Genomic DNA, 20,110 nt, shown 5'->3' with positions numbered 1-20,110 from the left:
TTTATTCTAAGAATTAGACATTATACTTTCTTGATAGAACGATAATTATATTGTTTTGTGTGACACTGGTTGTTGTTTTCGGAGTGTATGAATGTATGTCTGTTATATGGGGTGGCCATATAAAGGGGGGATGGACAGTTACATATAAAGGAAAATAATGCTACTATGAATATGTCTATGATAAATAAGAATCAAACAATGTCTCACTTTTTGCCGACCAACCCCACTGATTTTATTAGATGAATAAAACGGGAAGCACAAAAGATGCATCATTTATATAAGGGGTTGGGCTTTGACTCCATTTCTGACATTCAGCCTTCAGAGTCATCTAATAGCTGGTACTCTGATATGCGTACTGTGGGAAGGAATGTGATGAACGAAAGCTGTTCCTTGTGTGCACTCATCCCGCATTCGTCAGGGGGGTCCTAAGGTTTTAGTTCAACGTCCAGTCCCAATTATAGAGGCACAATGCCTGGTACATCTTGCACTATGTAGGATAAAGGACACATTCCAGGCACACAGCGTGCAGTTGAGAAGCATCAATCCAGACCCAGCGCTATGCAATGGCAGTATGAAATACAGCAAGTGTCTACAAACACCATATTTTTCCTTGGGAAGTCACTCACATGTCAACAGCAAATGGCAGCGTACCAGTGACGTGCCCAGCAGCTGGACTGATTGAATACAGCAAAGAATTAATAGCACAAGTAGAGACTATATGTGCGCAAATATGGTCCCAATACATCACAAGGCTGACATGGATTGCAACAATGGAGAAGCCAGGGCGAATACATAGAGACATGGACTATGAACTTTGTTTTAGCAATGAAGGAACAGTTCCTGTTGGCGAAAACACACAGTGTAACCACACACTTGTGAATCGTGATATGACGAAAGGTACGGCAGCGGTGATGGATTACTACTAGGTTTGGGACCGACAAACCTACTTGCACCTCCCATCATCCTGGAGGGGCAAGTGTTCACTGTCCGCCCTACACTCAGTGCTACTAGTAATCTGTGAAAGATAATGAGACTAAGGACTCTGGGTAAGGCTCTCGTAACCAGGACTAATGTCTGGCAGAGGGACTCCCAGGACCCCCCTTGTTATTTGAATATTTTAAGTAACTTTGGGTCTCACCCTAAGTTACTAGGGGAATCCAGACATGGACCCCTTGCTCAGTATTCTTAGAGAGGCACAGCTCTAGCCTACTGATGAGGTCCAACTTGACCAAAACATGTCTGGGGTTGCTGTTGGTACTCTTGTTCAGAGGAGAATTGCCTAGCATTTCGGTGCTGGACTGCCCCAGGGCAGGACAAAGACTGATATGTGTTGGATATTTCCCCTCTGTGAAAGATAGTGAGCTAAAGACTCTGGGTAGGGCTCTAGTAACCAGGACTAATGTCTAGCAGAGGGACTCCCAGGACCCCCCTTGTTATTTGCATCCTGGAAGAACACCTAAAGGGAAAAAAAACTGCCTGTCAAGGTGCCAACAACCATTCCAGCACCTAAAGAAGCAGAGAGAGACTTGCAGATCACACAAGAATTTTGCATGGTGCCAGAAAAAGAACAATTTCAACAGCTGAAAAGAAAGAAGAGATTGAACTATATTTCAAAAGACTCTTCCACACTGCTCAGAGGGATACCCGTCGAGTCTCAACATTTTAGCTCAGCAGAGACTTTCATCTTTTTTGGCTCCTGGGGTACAAGCAGCTGCTGCACTTTTGTACCACCGGAGGATGCCGAGAATGGGTCACTATCCCAAATCATCAGAGGAGAATTGCCTAGCATTTCGGTTCTGGATATGTTATGGATATTTCCCCTCTGTGAAAGACAGTGAGCTAAAGACTCTGGGTAAAGCTCTCGTAACCACGACTAAAGTCTGGCAGAGGGACTCCCAGGACCCCCCTTATTATTTGCATATTTTAATTAAGTTTAGGGGAATCCAGACGTGGACCCTTTGCTCAGTATTCTTATAGAGGCACAGCTCCAACCTACTGATGAGGTCCCACCCGACTGAAACATGTGTATGGGGTTGCTGTTGGTACTCTTGTTCAGACGAGTATTGACTTTTTAGCTCAGCAGAGACTTTCTTTTCATCTTTTTTGCCTGCTGGGGTACAAGCAGCTGCTGCACATTTGTACCCCCGGAGGATGCAGAGAATGGGTCACTATCCCACATCATCGAGGCAGTGCACAATCTAGGTGTTCAAATGAAGAAAGAAGGTGGAGCTCAGAACACGAGTTGGCTATCGCTTGCCTTCGATTGGGTCCCATCATGGCTGTGGTCAACAGTAAAAATACTGGTGCCTGTTATTGTGTTCTTCTTGGTTCTCTTCTGAACGTGCCAATTGGGTCTCCGATGTTGTGTCAATGTAGTGCCTAGTAGTGCAAAGGTGATGGTATCAATTGGGGGTTCTAATGCACCTTGCCATACAATAAACAGTGAAGCTCAAACTCATACTTTTGGGGTTGTAGATATGTCAGGTGGGGACGAGTTTGTTACTGTAGAAGTAACGAAAGGGGGGAATGTGCTCCCAAGTGCTTTAGAATTAGGCAAGACCTCTTTAAGGTGCTATAATGGACTTGGGGGAGTAGGGGTACTGGGAAGGCTCTCTCATGCAAACATAATCACATACACAGACATAGGTTAGCAATGAAGAAGGTAGTTATTGTCTAAATATAAGGCGCAATTAGCTATTAGTTGGATAGATTTGTAATATCCGATCCCAGGCATTTTAAAAGTTGAACTAGTGCTGAAGGCCACAGGCCACATCCCAGAAGGAATGCAGCCTGTGGGATTCAAAATAGACCACAGGCTTAGTATGCGTAGTTCGTCACCATGGCCAGCACAAACTGACTCACCAGGTGTCAATGTTAATCAAGGGTTCATGCGCGTTAATAATAGGACTAGCATGTTTTGTGCGGCAAAGTGCATCTAGAGATAAAAATTATAAAATATAAAGTGTGGAGGAAACTACAGGACCCAGATAACGTTAGCAGCATGAGTGAAATATGGATAGAAAGTATGAAAATTGTTTGGACATAAAAATGTTTACTTTTTCCTTGGGCTAGGCCTCAAGGTTTGTAAAGGTCTGCAGCTACAAGGTGTTTTTGCATAGCAAGCAAAATGTAGAACAGCATGCTCTGACAAAGCCGCTGACAACGAAGAAAGAAGGCTTCAGGGCATCCCTTTTATGGAAAAAGGACGGATTGGGATGAAGCTATGATCCAGCTCCAGTGACACCACCACAGCAAGCCAGCCCTATATAAACACCTGCCTGCAACCACTTTGACAGGAAGGAACGAGGAGAGGGACAGGAGAAGACCGTTCAGGCATCAGAGTCCTTTGCTACCATCCTCATTTTGTAAGATTAAACTTGTTATCCTTACAAGATCGCCTTTTTGCCTTATTTCCCTTGAGGGGTGTATTCATTCTGGTGTGAGCGTAATTAGGCACACCATTACACCGGTCCCTGCAAAGGGGAGAGGTTCTGGTGGGTCTAGGGGGTCACTTATTTCCCTCGGGCACTTCCCGGATGCCCCACACTCAAGTACGTAATGATGACGTAGTTAACGACGTAATAGTTAATGATGTCATGGTTCGCCGCATTTTGATGATGTAAGAGATGTAACAATAAATGCGACCTAATGCCTTCAAAAGAATATTTGTGTCTGGTGTCTCTCACTGGCCCTGCCGACTTCACTGCTCACAGAATTGACAGAAACACAATTCCAGTTTCCCAAGCAGTCAAAGTGCTAGGCATGTACCTAGACGGCTCCCACACAAACTCAGAGCTGATCAATCATACTGGGTCTTACGTAGACACCTTAAGACTCTGCTGTTAGCTCTGGAAACCGCACCCATGGACTTGCTTCCTTAAGACAACTAAGGCCCAGATGTATCTGATCCTCATGCCCTTGTCTTTGTTGTTTGTCCTTTTTGCTTCTGTACGATGTACCATTTACTTGCAACCAGCGACCTGATGCCTAAGGGTTTGGAGCGTTTTACAACTGTTAAACTAAAATAACCACCAATGTGATCAGCAGCCTGTTTGATCTGTTAATGCACTCATGAATGGAAATAAAGTTTTAAAACAAAAATAGTTTACAGGGCCCTGCAAGGGTGGATGGGAACAGGCCACTGCATGGCTGTGGAAACTTTTTTCTTTTTAAATGAATGGCCTGTTGGTGACTGTAAAAACATATTTTCCTGGAAAAATAGAAAAGAATCAAATGGCCACTAGCACCCATAGGACCCTACCAAATATGTTGAAAGTGTATTTGAAACTTCAGGGAGGAGGATATAACAGAGGGGAGTTACCCAGAGGAGGATGGACAAAGGTAAGGTGCAATGGACCAAAAAAAGCAGTTTGTGCATCATGCAACAGCAGATGAACATGTGGATCTCTCTAGGATTGGCAATCAGAACTAGCAGAGAGCTAAACCCTTCTCCAGCCAGACTGAAGACCGAGAGGAAGATACTGCACAATAAATTTACAGCGAAGGATACACATATCACTAGTTACTTTAAACTGTCAACAGTGCATAATGACCATGAGTACCATTACATATAATACATAGGCATATAAATCACTTTCCATCTGTTGCTGCTTGCCACGCCTGTAAATTGCTTTGAATTTGTGTGGTTTGAACTATTCGCTGCAGTGCTATTAGCCTATTTATATTATCATGTTGGAATCTGTAGTTTAATAACACGTTTTTAAAAAACGTATAACGTCCCATCATCTAGGCCCTAGATGAAGCAATACCACACTTAATGTGTCATGGAAGATTGCCTGTCAATGGTCGTGTGCTGTCACTTTCAACACACGTACAACTTTGTTCAACATGAAACCGCTGATGGGGATGTCTAGGGGCCTCATTACAAGGTTGGCGGTCTGGTAATAACGATACCGGTAAGGGAATACCAGCTTCATATACCGGACTGGTGCATTATGACCCGCGATGCCGGTGGTGCCGGCAACCACAGGGACCCATAGTAACCGGGTAGCGCCTATCCGGTATGGGCATGGGCACGCGGCAGACATGCCAGTAACACTGGCTTGCAGTAAGGAAGTGATCAGTAAGAGCTGCATGGACATGCACTTACCGGCATCCAGATGAGAATGGTTCCCATGATGCCGGTAATACCGGCATCGCGGGACAGGCGTTAATAGCAATCTGCTGTGTTCCAAACTGCCACAGGTGCACACAATCATCACAGGTGGAGACAATGGAGTCAGGCACAGCACAAAAGGAGCACACCCACACACCACACCCCTTCCAAGTCCAAAATGATACCACTAGCAGTTGCAATACAGGAGCTGGAGGACATGCCTGCACTGCTACTACTCCAGCAGGCAATAAACCAGTGAATGCAGAGGAGGTGCAGGAGGAAAACGAGGTTCAGACTGGGCCAACACATACCACCAATGCAGGCAGTGGTACCCCTCAGGCAGCCACCAATCGCTCGCATAAGGTCCTGTCCATTTGACTTAACCCCTGCACAGATCCACACCCTGTATGGGCCTGGACAGGGACACAATACGCACAATTGTGGATCTCATTCACGATGACCTGGTCAGCCTGATCAACATCCGTACCGCCATCCCCCCTCTGCTGAAGGTAGTGTCTGTGCTCCACTTCCTTGCCACAGGCACCTACCAGCACACAGTTGCACGGCATCTCACAACCATGTTTCTTCTGTGTGCTCAACCAGGTGTTGGATGCACTCCTGAAACACGCAAGGCCCCACATATCGCTACCACGGACTGCGGAGGAGGTGAATGCCAACAAAATTGCATTCTATGCACTGGCAGGCATGCCAAACGTCATTGGTGTCCTCGACTGCACCCATGTGGAGCTGGTAGTCTGGCATGCCATGGAGGTAGTGTACCGCAACCGAAAGCTCTACCACTCTCTGAATGTCCAGATGCTGTGTGATGCAAGCAAGATAATAACACATTGCAGTGCTAGATTCCTGGGATCCACACATGATGCAATGGTGCTGCGCAACTCCATGCTTCCCCGCTTCATGGAACGACACGCTGCACAACATGCCTGGCTGCTGGGTAAGTCCAACCACAGGGCCATGGGGGTTGTTGTTGGGGGGGGCACAAGCATATGCAACCTGTCTGCAGGCTGGGCCATGGGGGTTGTTGTTGGGGAGGCACAAGCATATGCAACCTGTCTGCAGGCTGGGCCATGGGGGTTGTTGTTGGGGAGGGGGACACCGTCCTTGGTGCCAAACACTGGGACCCCAATGATTATGACAGGATGCGTGAGACTGCCAATGGATGCAGATGTGCCATTGCCGCACAGCTATGTGTAAATGGTAGCTACAAACACAGCACCCACCCCTGCACATGGTACATCATCAGACCTTAGCCACAGGTACCACAATGCACCAACCTGCAGTCACAATGCATAATTCACATGAGTGCAGCAAAGTACAGCGCAGGTCATGCAGCCATGAATGAGCCAAATCCAACTGCCTCTCAGGGAATCCCCTGTTAATGCCCCCTGCCCGACAGATACACCGCACACCACCATGCCATCCCGTGCATCTGAAATGACACTTAAAAAACCAATTGGACATGGATGTAGAAAATATAATTCAGCAAGTATTCAACACCACTGAGACATATGCGAGTGCGCAGGCCCAATACCCAGAACCTCACTTCCACCATGCCAGTTGACACCCAGCGCCATCACAGAAACATCTCCCTACACTGGCAGACCATACCACCAATCCCATTGTGCCATAGTCACATGGGTGAAGGCGTTGACGGACATGCACATGGCGTCATCAAGTATTTGAAAGCATGATTGGCAAAACAACGTGAATCATGTTGCACATCAGGGAAATCCATCATACAGTGCCCTACATGCATACTGAATCTTCCTCTGCAACACATCTATCACATGTGTGTACATCATGGAACTACTGACATCATCTGTATGAGTGCTGTATCGGGTATTAAGGTCCCTAAGACCTGAACGTTACCCATGCTCCCCTACCATGGATCAACATCAAGTACACCAACCTGAATGTTGCTCTAATTAAATGGCAATAGCTGGCAGTGAAGATCTCTTGCATTTTACCACAAACAATATACAGCCAGTGTACACAAGGAATGCAAAAAACCCTCACAACCAAATGTTCTATTGCTCCCATACAGGTGGTGCTGGGTATCCCCTGAAGCCGTGGCTCCTCACCCCTGTCAGGCATCCACTCAACAGGCACAAAGAGGACTACAATTGTGCGCATGCCTGCACCCGTGTGATGATTGAGCGACTTTCAGGCTGTTGAAGTTACGGTTTCACTGCCTCAGCAGGTCGGGTGGGGCATTCATATACGGGCCTGAGAAGGTGGGCAAAATTGTTTTGGTATGTGCCATGCTGCACAACATGTGCATCCGACGCAGTGTACCCCTGCCCCCTGACATGGACCAAATTCCACCGGAAGATGAGGAGGATGATGGGGAAGATGCTGCACATCGGTCACAGCTGAATGTGCCTGAAGGACGTGCTGTACACCAATCTCTGATTGCACAATATTTCTGATGGACTGGGTTACACAAGGCACTGGGAATGGTGAATACTGGCCACTGTTAAGAAATAAATTTACACACACTCAATAATCAATGTCCAGTCATGTGTTCTTCATATGCACACCAGGTGTATTAATCAAATGTGAACTATGTACAATGAACAGTTATAAATGTGGACTTCAACCTTTGATGTTCTACAACCTACCCCCCACCCCATCCCTCAACACCCCCACGCCCTCCACCCCATCCCTCAACGCCCACACACACCCACTCCCCCATCCGCCACCCCATCCCTCAACACCCCCACACACCCACGCCCCCCACCCCAATCCCTCAACACCCCCACGCCCCTGCACCCAAACCAAGTCCAACCGGACTCCCCCCTGCATGTGTGTCCAGCTACTGACGACCCCTTTTAGATGGAGGGTGTTGCCCCTCTGGCCGGTGCATACTGCGCAGCAACCTACGCACTGTCTGGTCTAAACTCACCAGGGTTGTGCTTGGCCGATGGTGGGGGTTGTGGCTCAGCCGGTGCAGCGTGATGTTGGGCCATGGTGGCAGCCAACTGTGTGAGCACCTACGTCACGGATGCCATGCCTTCACGCATCCGCCTGGCCACACGGTAGACAGCATGGGCGACTGTCTTGGTATTGTCATGATGGGCCCGGCGTGTGGCTTCCCCTTCTGTGAGGAATTGCTTCACCGTGTCATGCATGGCCTGCTGGCTCTCCTCCATGCGGCTCATCCGCCCGTCAAGGTCCCGTAAGGTAGGTCCAGCTGGTGGTTGCACGGGAGGTGGAGTGGAACTTCTTTGAGGGCTGAATACATCTTTGGGCATCTCCTCCCCAGAGCTGCGACCACCAGATCCATGTCCCAAGGAGTACTGTGATGTGTGCAGCATGGTTGGTGTTGCTTCAATGTCCTCTGACATGCAATGGCCTGCTGTGTCCGCCTCGTCCTGTTGCTCGTCCTCCTTTGCGCTATGTTGGGTGGATTGACCTGCCTCACTGAGGTCACTTGTGGCCATTGACTGCGGCCCCTCAACATCGCAGCCCGCTGGTGATCCCTGCTCGTCCACATGAGGTGTTTGCTGTGGGGCAGAGGTTTTCTTGGCTGTGACCTTTGGGGCCGGTGTGCCTTTTGGCATGCGTGCCTTGATGGCACCAATGTTTCCTGGCTGGGCACATAACTAGGTGTCGGAGCTGGCTGCTCCTCAGGTTCTCCGGCCTGTGCGCCCCGTTTGCTGGGGTGCTGTGGCTTAGGAGCGATGGTTCGCCTCGGGCCAGCCCCTGAAGTCGACGGCCTTGTGCCGTCATCATCCCCTCTGCTCCTGCGTGCTGGTGTTGACTTGGTTGTTGCAGTGTGTTCGGCATCGCTGTCTGATCCCGTGCCTGTGGGGGATTGAGAGGCAGGGCATCAGTCATGGCTGAAGGTACATCCTACAGACACTGATTTTAGTACATTATGAGTCCTGTGCATTGTTGTGTGCATGTTGGAGGAGCGGCCATGGTGCTTACAGGAGTTGGGGGGTGCAGTGTTTGGCCATCCTCTGGAGCATGATGTCCATGGTGTCTGTTGGATGGCCTACAGGTGTGTCGTGGATTGCGTGCTGTAGCCATGCCTCAGGGGCTGCGTGCCATGTGCTGTTTGGTTGGGGCCCAGGTGTTTAATCGGTAGTGGAGATATGTGCACCATGCAATGAGATGGCACAGTGGTGAGGCCTGCATCTCTACAGTGATGCATATGTGTGTGTCTGCATGCAGATGGTGCTTGTGTTTGCAATTGGGGACTCGTGGTTTGTGTCAGTGGGGTTTGTTGTGTGTTTTCGTGACATGGATGTAGCATTTGTGTTAAGGCTGACTATGTGGAAGGTGATGGGCGATATATTTGCTGTCATCTACTTGGCATTTGGACTCCACCATTGTATTTGCGGTGTTGTGTGTCTTCACTTTTGTATTATGCTAAGGGTCACTCACCGTCATCAGCCGATAATGGGACTCCCATCTCAGCATGCCCGACTCCTTCGATGACCTCTATGTCAATCATAGAGCTGCAGGTTTCCACCCACCGTGCAAGTTTAATGGGTGAGGATGCTCCGCCACCTGTTGCCTGGGCCTGGCTACGGTTGGCAGACAGGATGTTGCGAACACGGAGCCGCCGATCGTCCCACTTTTTTCGGCAATCTTTTACACTGCGTGGGGTTGTCCCCACTGCGGAGACCTTCTGGGCCACCGCCTCCCAGATGTTTTTCTTCATGATTTGGGCAGCGCGGCGCAGGTCTGGCCAGAACACCACATTAGCATGCTGGACCAGGGTGTCTGCAAGCATGTTTAGCTCGTCGTCGATAAAACATGGTTTACACAGACGGGGTGTGCCTTTACGGGTAGCCTGTGTCATTTTCTTGCTGGCAGGGTACACAGTTTCCAATTCCAGGTCCTGTAGGCAGAGTATTGCAATGGATTGTGTTTTTCAAGATGGCCGCCGGAGCATTTCCCGTTCCAGCGCGATGACGTTGCTTCCGCTAGCGGCACTTCCAGTGCCAGTATGAACGGTACCAGCAGCAACAGTACCGTTCTGACCGGCATCTGGGATGGCAGTTCCCGTGTCTGCGGCATGGATGATGCCACTATCGGGGGTTTGGAGGGCCTTACTGGCATTCCGGTGCAGCCGTTACTGGCATGCCGGTATGCGCATGCCCGCTGACTCGGAATCAACCGTTGATATCGGCAGCAGTGAAACACGGATACGGTTGCACCGGCATGCCGGTAATTTGCAAATGTTACCGGCCAACTCGTAATGAGGCCCTAGATCTCCTAGAACCGTCAGAACTGCCATTATTCGCAATATACGGGGTCCTGCATTACCCATAGAAAGTCTGTCTCTGTGCCATACTGTGTGCAGAATCCAGAATGGAAGAGAGTGAGGATGGGACAAGACTCAAAATGATTAACAAAAAAACGGACGATCCAAAAGCAGTACTGTGTGAACACTTAACATGACCCTGACTATTAGTTAATGGTCTTGGCCAGTGACCGCAAAGTCAATATTTCATTAATAAACAATTACCATGGCATTATCATGGGATAACTGCCTGCTCCCATGTAAGAGTACCCAGGCTGAAGCAAGGGCCTGTAATGAGGGCAAAGGTGTAGGGGGGAAACTGTGGAAAGACTCTTTCTCGTCTAAACCTCAAATGAAGACTTTGGAAGGTGAGCTGAAGTGGCAGGAAGGGAGGATTCGCCTCATCTCTGAGGGGTGAGCCTTCTCTTCCTTCAATCACTTCAGTCCCTGCCCCATCCTCTCCTCGGCCCTTGCCTCAGTTTGGTAAGATCTTGGCAGGTGGCAAGAGAGAACCTTCCCCCCTATCCATGCCCAGTCACCCCTCTATGCACCCTTAGCGCCTATTGTAACGAAGTCCCAGTTATTGTAGATCCATGCCCAGTCCCCCCTCTATGCACCCTGCTGTAACTCCCAGTCACTTACATTCAGCCATTGCCATTGGGGAGGGGATGCCACCGGTCACACCCCGAGGAGCCTGGAACATGGATACTTTTATTGAAAACAATCTTTCATGTACTGGCAGAAGATTATTCTAGCTCTATATGGATATTTGCGGTGTTGTCTTCCGGCATTAGGTGCCCCTTCCCATGGGCTAAGTGAAAGACCCAGCGTGGGTGGTGGAACCCACCGTGGTGCGCTACAAGGCTCACTTATGCACTTAACTTTAACGTGCAACATCATTTTTATCTTAAAGCTACTGAATGTACCCCAATGAGCATCTAACAAAGCACTGTCGGCCCTGACCCTTCCCCCACACACCCCTTGCGTGGGACATTACCACCCTGGGGCATCAAGATGTTGGCAACTGGTTTTTCTATCTCCACATTTTAGCAGCTCACATTACGGCCATTGTCCATTGTTCAATGTAATGCACTCAATCGAACTCCCATGAAAAAAACGACTGTGGCCAGAGCCCGCTTTGGTATTCTCTAATGAAAAGAGTGAGCTAATAGAAGGGTCCGTCATAGAGATGCGTCAGTGGTCTTTAATTACAGCCTACCAAAACTCACAAATAAGGGGTCACTGAGAAGGATCACGTGGCCAAAACCTCCATGTGTCTATTATAAACAGTTCATTGGAGCACTTCCGTGTTCGAATTATTTTAAATTGGCAGGACAAAAAACAATCAAATATATGTCTTTCTAACTCCGGATGTGGTTGCTTACATTTGCAATGTAATGTTCTACTAAATACTCGGATCCTCGCAGAGAAACAATCCCACCATGTTTTCAGAATAACCACCCACTATGGAAAGAGCTCCCATTTTAGATCCATACTGTTCACATTTACTTCACAAGGACAGCCTGAAAGCATGGAAGTGATTCGGCTGTAGGGGACTTATTTGCTTGTCCAACTCCAGGCCTGGAGGGCCGGATCCATGGTCAGGGATACCCCACATTAATATTCATGAGATAAGTTTGCATGCAATGATTCTAAATGTATGCACATTTTGCTCAAGAATATTAAGGACTGATATCCTGAAAACCTGTCAGGTATCCGGCCCTCGAGGCTTGGAGTTGGACAACCTGATAGCCAAACACCTCCTTACACTTTCAATATGCCTGCCTACTTCTTATTTAAGAGCTTCATATAGCGTGTCAGTGTCTCCCACTGGCCATTTCCGACTGCTTTTGTACATATTGCAAGATTATGCGTGAACGGATAATGTTAAATGATAAAGGTATTTATATTGCGCACTGTCACCAACGGAATTGATCCACAGGCACTCAGGCGGATCTGTAAACGAGAACAAGGGGTGGGTTAGTAAGGTGAAGAGGGAGTATGATAGTAGGAGAAGTGGTGTCCTGTTGGCGGCTTCAGTTTGGTATACACCATGCGCTGAGCTTTGGTGCGAGTATCGGATCGATGTCAGGCCTGGTGTGCTGTTGTTGCGGCTTATGTGTTGTTTGTTGTTGTTGCGGTGTGGTGAAGTGCGTGTTGCTTGCTGTGCGAGAGGTGGTTGTGTAGGTTTCTGTATGAGTTAGGTATGCAGAATTTGAGCTTTTTGGTTAGTGGTTTATATGTCTCGCAGCTGACCTTCGCAGTTTGGCTAAATGCCTAGGGTTAAGAATCTTGTATGGTGGGGCGGAGGACCGGGTCTCACAATACACTCCATTTCACCATAAGGTAGACAAAGATGGAGGCTATACCTAGAATTAAGTGTCCTGTACAGTGGACAGAGGCATCAGTTACGCAGTAAGTGGATTTCCTTAAGCGATAGACAGAGAAGGAGGCTACATCTGGATTCAATGATTCCGCAGGGTGGTGGAGAGGCCCAGGTTTCACAATACATTAAACCATGGCATGTAGGTCGCTCTGTTACTTCCTAGCTATGTTCCTGATATATAAAACCCAAAATACAAATACAAACAGACATAAAACCAAAAAGACAGATGAAGTCTGGCGAGGTGCTAGTGGAGGATATGTAACCAGTTACTATTCGATTGACACCGGCAAGGTGGAAAAGGCCATATTCTGACTTCATGAGGAAAGGTACTGATTAACAAATGCAGTGATTGCAGAGGATGAGGTTAGGGGCGTGGGAGAGGGCGAAAGAGGAGTAGTGTAGTGATCAGTGCAAGTCTATTGTCCCGTGGTAAGATCAAGGACAGCTTTACACTTCTCACCACGACAACCAGTAGTCAGTCAAAGGCTTCTCTGGCAGTGCTGTTGTTGTAATCTTTGTGAAGGTCAGGCGACTCTTTCCCTTAGGTTTGAACTTTTGTTGGGAGATGCTTTGCAGCTCGGACAAATGAAGTGTTATTGGATGGATGTAGTGGGCGTCAGTTTCTGGCGGTATCCTGGATCCTTGACCCACAGGGATTCACGGGAGGCAAGTGTGACCTGACTTTCTGGAGCATGCATCCCAGTTGCGGGTAAGATCGGGCTTCATTGTGAGCTGGGTGCTGGGATTGAATATGTCCATACAAACTGAGAGGGTGGCAGGTTTAAGGGGTCAAGGCCAATGGCTTCTGCAGACCAACATATAACAATAAAATAGCTTTAACTGCTGTTTGACGGGCCCCATGCTTTTATAACTGTATACAGTACGCCTACTTGACAAATGGAAGCAAGCACCCCATAGGTTGGAAAAGCGGAACATTTCAAGGTAAGTAACCTGTGTAGAACAGCATGACATAAAGGCATGCTAGAGCGAAACTCACACGCGACTCACATCTGGATATTGTGCAATAAAACACAGAAACATTTAAATGAACTAGCATTGAGCTTGCAACAGACTATACAAACACGACCAAATCCAAACACATGTAATACACCTTGCATGTTGGCAAACCTAACCCACACCAGAGGGCAGATCACAGGGAACCTTAAAAAGTGTAATTACTTACCGTAATTTTTTGACGGATATTAAAATTGAGAAAGTATGACCAATCTCAGTAGCCATCGCTATCACGGCAGCGAAATACCAACGTAACTCGAAGAAGACAAGTATGGACAAAGCCAACAGTTAGGATTGTGTAGGCCTGCGATAGGCATTTTCCAAGCAAAGCCATAATGGCACTACATGACCACAAGATGGCAACAGCTAGCAAATCTGGGTATATTATTCAGTGCCTGGAAAACACTTATCTAATGCCTTCACACGAGCCAAAACTGTTTTCGCAATGCTTGTTTTTAACTAAAATGCAGTGCTGCAATCAACTGCTAAGACACACATATTGCTTACAAATGAATTGGCTGGAGGAACAATTGCTTAAGATATTATTACAGCAGGAGCTGGTTTACAGCTGCAACTAAGGCATTACCTTTCTGACTACTGCATAGAAATAACAATGGCATCCCCTTAAAATTCCCAAAAGATCCAGGAGTATGTTTTTTTGGAGGGGGGACAGGTGGTGAGTGGGAATGGCCATAGGGACTAGCATGTTGAGTGGATACAAGCCAAACAATACCCATAGGCTGTGTGTCTGTTCTCACAACCTATCTCTCTCCTGCTTCACTTCCGATGCCAATAGTTTTGCCTACAGGCAGTGCTGGCAGTGCCACCTAACAGCGAAAACTAAACAACTAATATTGCATGTGGTACTTCAAAAATAACAAAATACCAGGCTTATGTTCAAACACGAACAAGGCCAATGTTAAAGACTTGCAAATCTAACAGTGCAGCTATGAAATCACGCCCAGCTAAGTGACCTTTTGCATTTCAGTGCCTGTGGGGCATGCCAATTCGGGGGATTAGGTGCCCAAATCCAACTAAACGGGTCCGAGTGTAGCAGGGCAATCGGGCGGTGACGGAAAGCAAGCCATTAAAAGGATAGGGAAGAAGGGGAAGGTGGGTGTGGAGCCAGAGAAGCGCAAGTCTGATTTGGAGACCTTCGGCCTTATTTTTGGAATTTTTTGCGTGATTCATAGAGCGGTGCAAAGTGTATTTTTGCAGTACAAAGTGACTGCAAAGTAGGTGCAAAGTGACTTTGCACTCACTACAAAAATATAATTTGCACCGCTCTGTGAATCAGGGTGTTTGTTGGGAGTGCAAAGTGACTTTGCACCGCGCTATAAATTATGAATCGGGCCCCTTGTGTTTAAGATAAAAGCTAAACAATTCAACAGGAAATGTGTATTTCCACAAGACCCACAAGTTGAACCAAACAGGAAACTAATCACTCATCAGCATATGTACAAGAGCGATAATGACAAGCTGCAACAGTGGTTCAAGCAGTGGTATAAGTGTGCCAAAAAAAAAGCGGAACCGTGACTCTGGCGTGGGACTTAGTGGGCAAACTGTGCAAGGTGCAAGACATGTTTCAAGGGGTTGTGGACGGGCCAGGTTGATAGGCAAGTGGGTAAAACAGGGAAAGTAAGGTCCTCTGCATTGTTTTTAATTAATTTCTGTCAGTTGGAATATGTATTTATGGCCGTGTGAAATCAATCATCTCTACTCGCTGACCTTAGCTCTGCCGGAACCTATGCTGCTTAACAATTACCTGACAAGCAGCTGCTTCAACAGGGGCTGCCACCAGAACAATGTGTGCTTTCATGAACAGAATGTGGTCATTGATTTCAAAGCCTGAATCCCAAGACTGAACAGCTTTTATCTTCTCTGGTCTACCAGAGTCTGAGAGATGAACAGTCTGGGGTCGTGAAGCATCCCACAGGAGCGCATTACAGGAGACCAAGTGACTGCTCACCAAGGCCTACTGTAACTGCACCCTTGTCTAGTGGCATGAAGGGGCAAATCCCAAGGAGTCAACTAATGTTAAAATTAAATCCTGTGGAAACGGCCTGGACCTTTATCAACTGTGACATCTTGGCATTTAACCAGGGACGTCATTTCACCAAAATGCCTGGGGTAGTGGACGTGACATCACATGACTCTTGACCTTGCATTTGACCCCTTCATGGGAAGCGATGAAACACGACCTTTCAACCCATGACAAACTAGAAAGCAACATCACATAGCATTGTTCCCTAGTACAGCACACAAAATATGGTTACTATATCACCATAATGTGACATACATTTCATACAAGAATTGATCACCATATGTATCGTTAATATCAGCGCTTATAGGCCCCATATTACTGTGAAAGCAAGCAGCCGTCCAAGGCCAAATGATAATGATGTGTTATTATATAGCACTTACACTTAAGCGCTTTATATAGAACAAATATACATACAATATCACCCAACCTGTGTTGGTACTCATTTATCAACCTCAGCAGGAAGAAAGGCTGAGTTGAGGTGTTTAAGAACAGACTAAATCAGTGACTCACCCCATGAAGTGTATCTGAAATAAACCTTTAATAAATCTAGCAATTATCGTACAGAATTCCAGAAAGACAAATTATTTGTTATTCCTATTCTTTCTTATTTAGGGTCACTGCTCAAAGTGTTACACTTGTGGAACCCCTTCTTTTTTTTAACACGCCTGACCAAGAAAGCAATCCACTCCAGAAACAAATAGCCACATGGTGCTGGCCACAGCCCAGGAGCTTATACCTTAAAAACATTTTTCTTTTTTTAGGGGTAACAAGGGAGACCACAGGGGTCGCAGTTGTAACCACCGGTGAACCCCAAATGACGTCCATGCATTTAACCTGAGATAACTTGACACGTTTTCACAAGCCTAGGTGTAGATGGAGTGTCGCCAGAGATCATTTCTCCTCCTTCAGAGTGCGATAGTCAAGATGAAGCCAGACAGAGTACATCCAGAGTCATTCCGGCTGCGATAGTTAAGATGAAGCCAGACAGAGTACATCCAGAGTAATTCCGGGTGCGATAGTTAAGATGAAGCCAGACAGAGTTCATCCAGAGTCATTCCGGCTGCGATAGTTAAGATGAAGCCAGATAGAGTTCATCCAGAGTCATTCCGGGTGCGATAGTTAAGATGAAGCCAGACAGAGTACATCCAGAGTCATTCCGGCTGCGATAGTTAAAATGAAGCCAGACAGAGTTCATCCAGAGTCATTCCGGCTGCGATAGTTAAAATGAAGCCAGATAGAGTTCATCCAGAGTCATTTCGGCTGCAATAGTTAAGATGAAGTCAGATAGAGTTCATCCAGAGTCATTCCGGCTGCAATAGTTAAGAGGAAACCAGCAGAGGCGAAGACAGGGTAGGCCTGAGTGGGCAGGGCCCACCCAAAATCTGTCAATGCTCACTCAGGAGTGCTGTGTGGGCATTTACAGATGCTAATGTCACTGCGGTGGGCCCAACTACATTAGCCTCAGGCCCCCTTTGCTTAGACAAGCCTGTCTATGCCTCTGGAAGCCAGATATAGTTCTTCGAGAGTCATTCCGGCTACAATAGTTAAGATGAAGCCATAAAGAGTTCATCCAGAGTCATTACGGCTTTATGAATGACCAGTGAAACAGATTTCAGTTTAGCTGTACCTGACACAGGTGGTAAAATCAAGAAGTGTTTTTTTATGACAAGGTCTGCCAAGTGATCATTGGTCGCGCGCATGCAACGATAATAAAAGACAATTGTCTTTTAAGTACGATTCATTCCGGATTCCTCTCGCTTCTAAGTGCAATAATAATATCTATTACCCACTGTCTCTTGAAGTGCTTTCTTCCCCAGGTCAGAGTCAAGCATTTAACTGCTGGGCTACGCATCGGGACAATATCGTGCAGTGCATGCCGCGCCAGTACATAAAATAAGGCTTGGGCGCCAGTGCATAATACCGCACTATTTAGGCAGGTTCCGCCACTCGCACACTTTTCTCGAACCAATACAGAACACGTATGGTAAAAAAAAAAACGACTAGAACTACTGGCTTTCCCAATATTTGTTTAACACGCGGAGCATCAAATAATTCATGTTCACTGACTGTAGAAGTCGCAGTCTAAGATTCTATGGCTTGGATGGTTTCTGCGTTCGCCAAAATGCTAAATGTTCGCACAACGTGCAGGTTTTAATGCCATGCATTGGACAAACTGGATATATTATGCAGTGATGGAACAACGCATTAGCTTTTGAAGCCCAAAAGACATCGTCATCAGATGGTGCAGAGTCAAAAGTCGAAAGTAAAGAAAAAAGTAGATGCCCGATTAGTCAAAAAGACACACACACAGTGAAAACGGAGCAAGTAATAGTAACTCAATCTGTAAGAATGCATTTTGAATCGGGGGACCGTGACCACAAACACTGGCACTAAAAGCCAAAAAGGCACAGTGTCAGAAGCACGTTTACTTCAGGGCGTACACTTTTATGTGACTTATTTTTTTTTTAGTAATTGAGAAAAATATTCAATAAATAGAACCGAAACAATTCGATCTGCTAAAGCTCGCAATGCATTATAATGGCATTAGAAAGTACATTATTATTATTTTAGGAATAAGTGGACGCATTTTCACGATTACGGCTTAGAGTTCAGTTGTAAAGTATGGTCGTGAGGATAAATGGCCAGCGGGCCGTGGTTTATGGAATATTTTGATGACCAACCTTGCTCCAAATGCGGGGTGCACACTGATCCTCTGCAGCGCGAAGAACCACCTCGTGAGTGCAGCGAGGGTCCCTGCAGTGCTCTGCGCGGCAGCAGTCTGTGGCCGGAGTCATATGACCGAGCATCAGCAAGCGGCTTTCCCGTCCCGCCCTCCCTGTCTGAGCCCGGCACATGGCAGTGGAATTTCACTGTAATAGCAACGTCACCTGCGAGACTGGGAGCGGGCAGCCGCAGAAGCAGCCCAGCCCCGGCCACCCCGCCCCGTGTGGGGGAGAAATGCAGGCTAGAAGACTTAGCACGAGTCCCAGATGCTCCTGGTTGCAACGCAGGAACGGCACCATGCCTGGCGTTTTCTCTTAAAGCACACTTTAGTATGTATTCAACAAAGCATAATCAAAGAGAATAACATGCAATATCCTATACTTTAAACTCAGGGGAAAAAAGGACAGGATTGAATTGTTTCTACTTAGCCTCCTGTGGAAGATGAGGGAGAGTGTGGGGGAATCGATCGCGCGGGATCTCTGTCGCATGATTATAAGGCCACCACAGAGAGCCTGGGAGTGAAGGAAATATATACAGGGAGGAAGGCAGGCCCTAAAGTCGAGGGTACGTGCAGGTGGACGCAGTCCACCCACTTTTTTCAGAGGGTGGACTCAGCGCCCCCCCCCCTAAAATGAGAACCATTGAATGTCTGCTTTGAATTTATGAATTAAAGCCGAACTCGAAGATCGAATTTCAGTCGTCAGGTTTGTAGGCCTGATACTTCCTCACTACACTTTATAACCTGATGAAAAATAACAAACAACTAAAGGTGAAATGCCTCATTTCAGTACTGCAAGTTCCAGGGGAAACATATGTATTGGTTCTTGGAGTTTAAAACATGCACACCTTTTAACGCTTTGAAAAACACTATTAGAAAAAAATATGGTCTCTTGGTTTTGTCTGGTTGTTGATTTTATGAAAGGCAAATGCCATTCGTCCTGTGCAATCTGGGTGGTTATGCAAAGCCAATTTAATTAAATGTGCATATTTCACCTTGATATGCTAATTTCCGGCGACATGAGTCCCCGCACTTTAATTTTTAGGACTTGACCCTGGAGGAAGGTAATAGCAGAGATAGCGGGATGAGCAAGGGAAGTAAGGAGGGAGGAAGTGTTGATAGGGCAATGGGTCACTGGAAAGCAAACAAGCCTAAAACATAGACTGGTCTAACTATGAAGCTGCATACATCCATATCTGTTCATGAATAGCTTGCCAATCCCCTCTCCAGCATGGTCAACCCCTCCAGGGCTGCTTACCTTTTTCTTTTTTTAAAATATTTATTTTTCAAAAATTTCACATTATAGAAACATATGTACAGTAATGTAACATCTTGCCACAATCACAGCAAAACCAACAAAACTATATACATCAGAAACACCCCCCTCCCCCAGGAGTCACAATACAATCAATAAACAGGTCTAATACAATAAAAGAAATTTGCCCCAAATCTTATTAAATAATGTATTTTTCTTTGCTCTCTGATACAGCACCCTCTCCATATCCACTAGAGAATGCATCTCTGCAATCCATTCCTCAATGGTAACTGGG

At 46.8% G+C, this 20,110-nt stretch overlaps 1 protein-coding gene across 2 annotated transcripts in view; it reads right to left on the bottom strand.

Annotated features, from left to right (window-relative positions):
- Positions 1-20,110, bottom strand: part of MCOLN3 (mucolipin TRP cation channel 3) — a 939,415-nt gene that overhangs the window by 788,637 nt on the left and 130,668 nt on the right. The window contains exon 1 of one of the 2 annotated variants that reach the window (XM_069641700.1): positions 18,520-18,645. The exons of the other annotated variant lie outside the window; for it this stretch is intronic. The gene's annotated coding sequence lies outside the window, so the exon portion shown is untranslated. Of the gene's footprint in view, positions 1-18,519; positions 18,646-20,110 lie in introns of those variants that run through there. 2 annotated transcript variants of the gene reach the window in all.

This window comes from Ambystoma mexicanum, chromosome 1q (assembly GCF_040938575.1).
Source record: "Ambystoma mexicanum isolate Mex_15411 chromosome 1q, UKY_AmexF1_1, whole genome shotgun sequence".
Taxonomy (NCBI): Eukaryota; Metazoa; Chordata; class Amphibia; order Caudata; family Ambystomatidae; genus Ambystoma; species Ambystoma mexicanum.
This window is presented reverse-complemented; position numbering and strand designations above follow the sequence as displayed.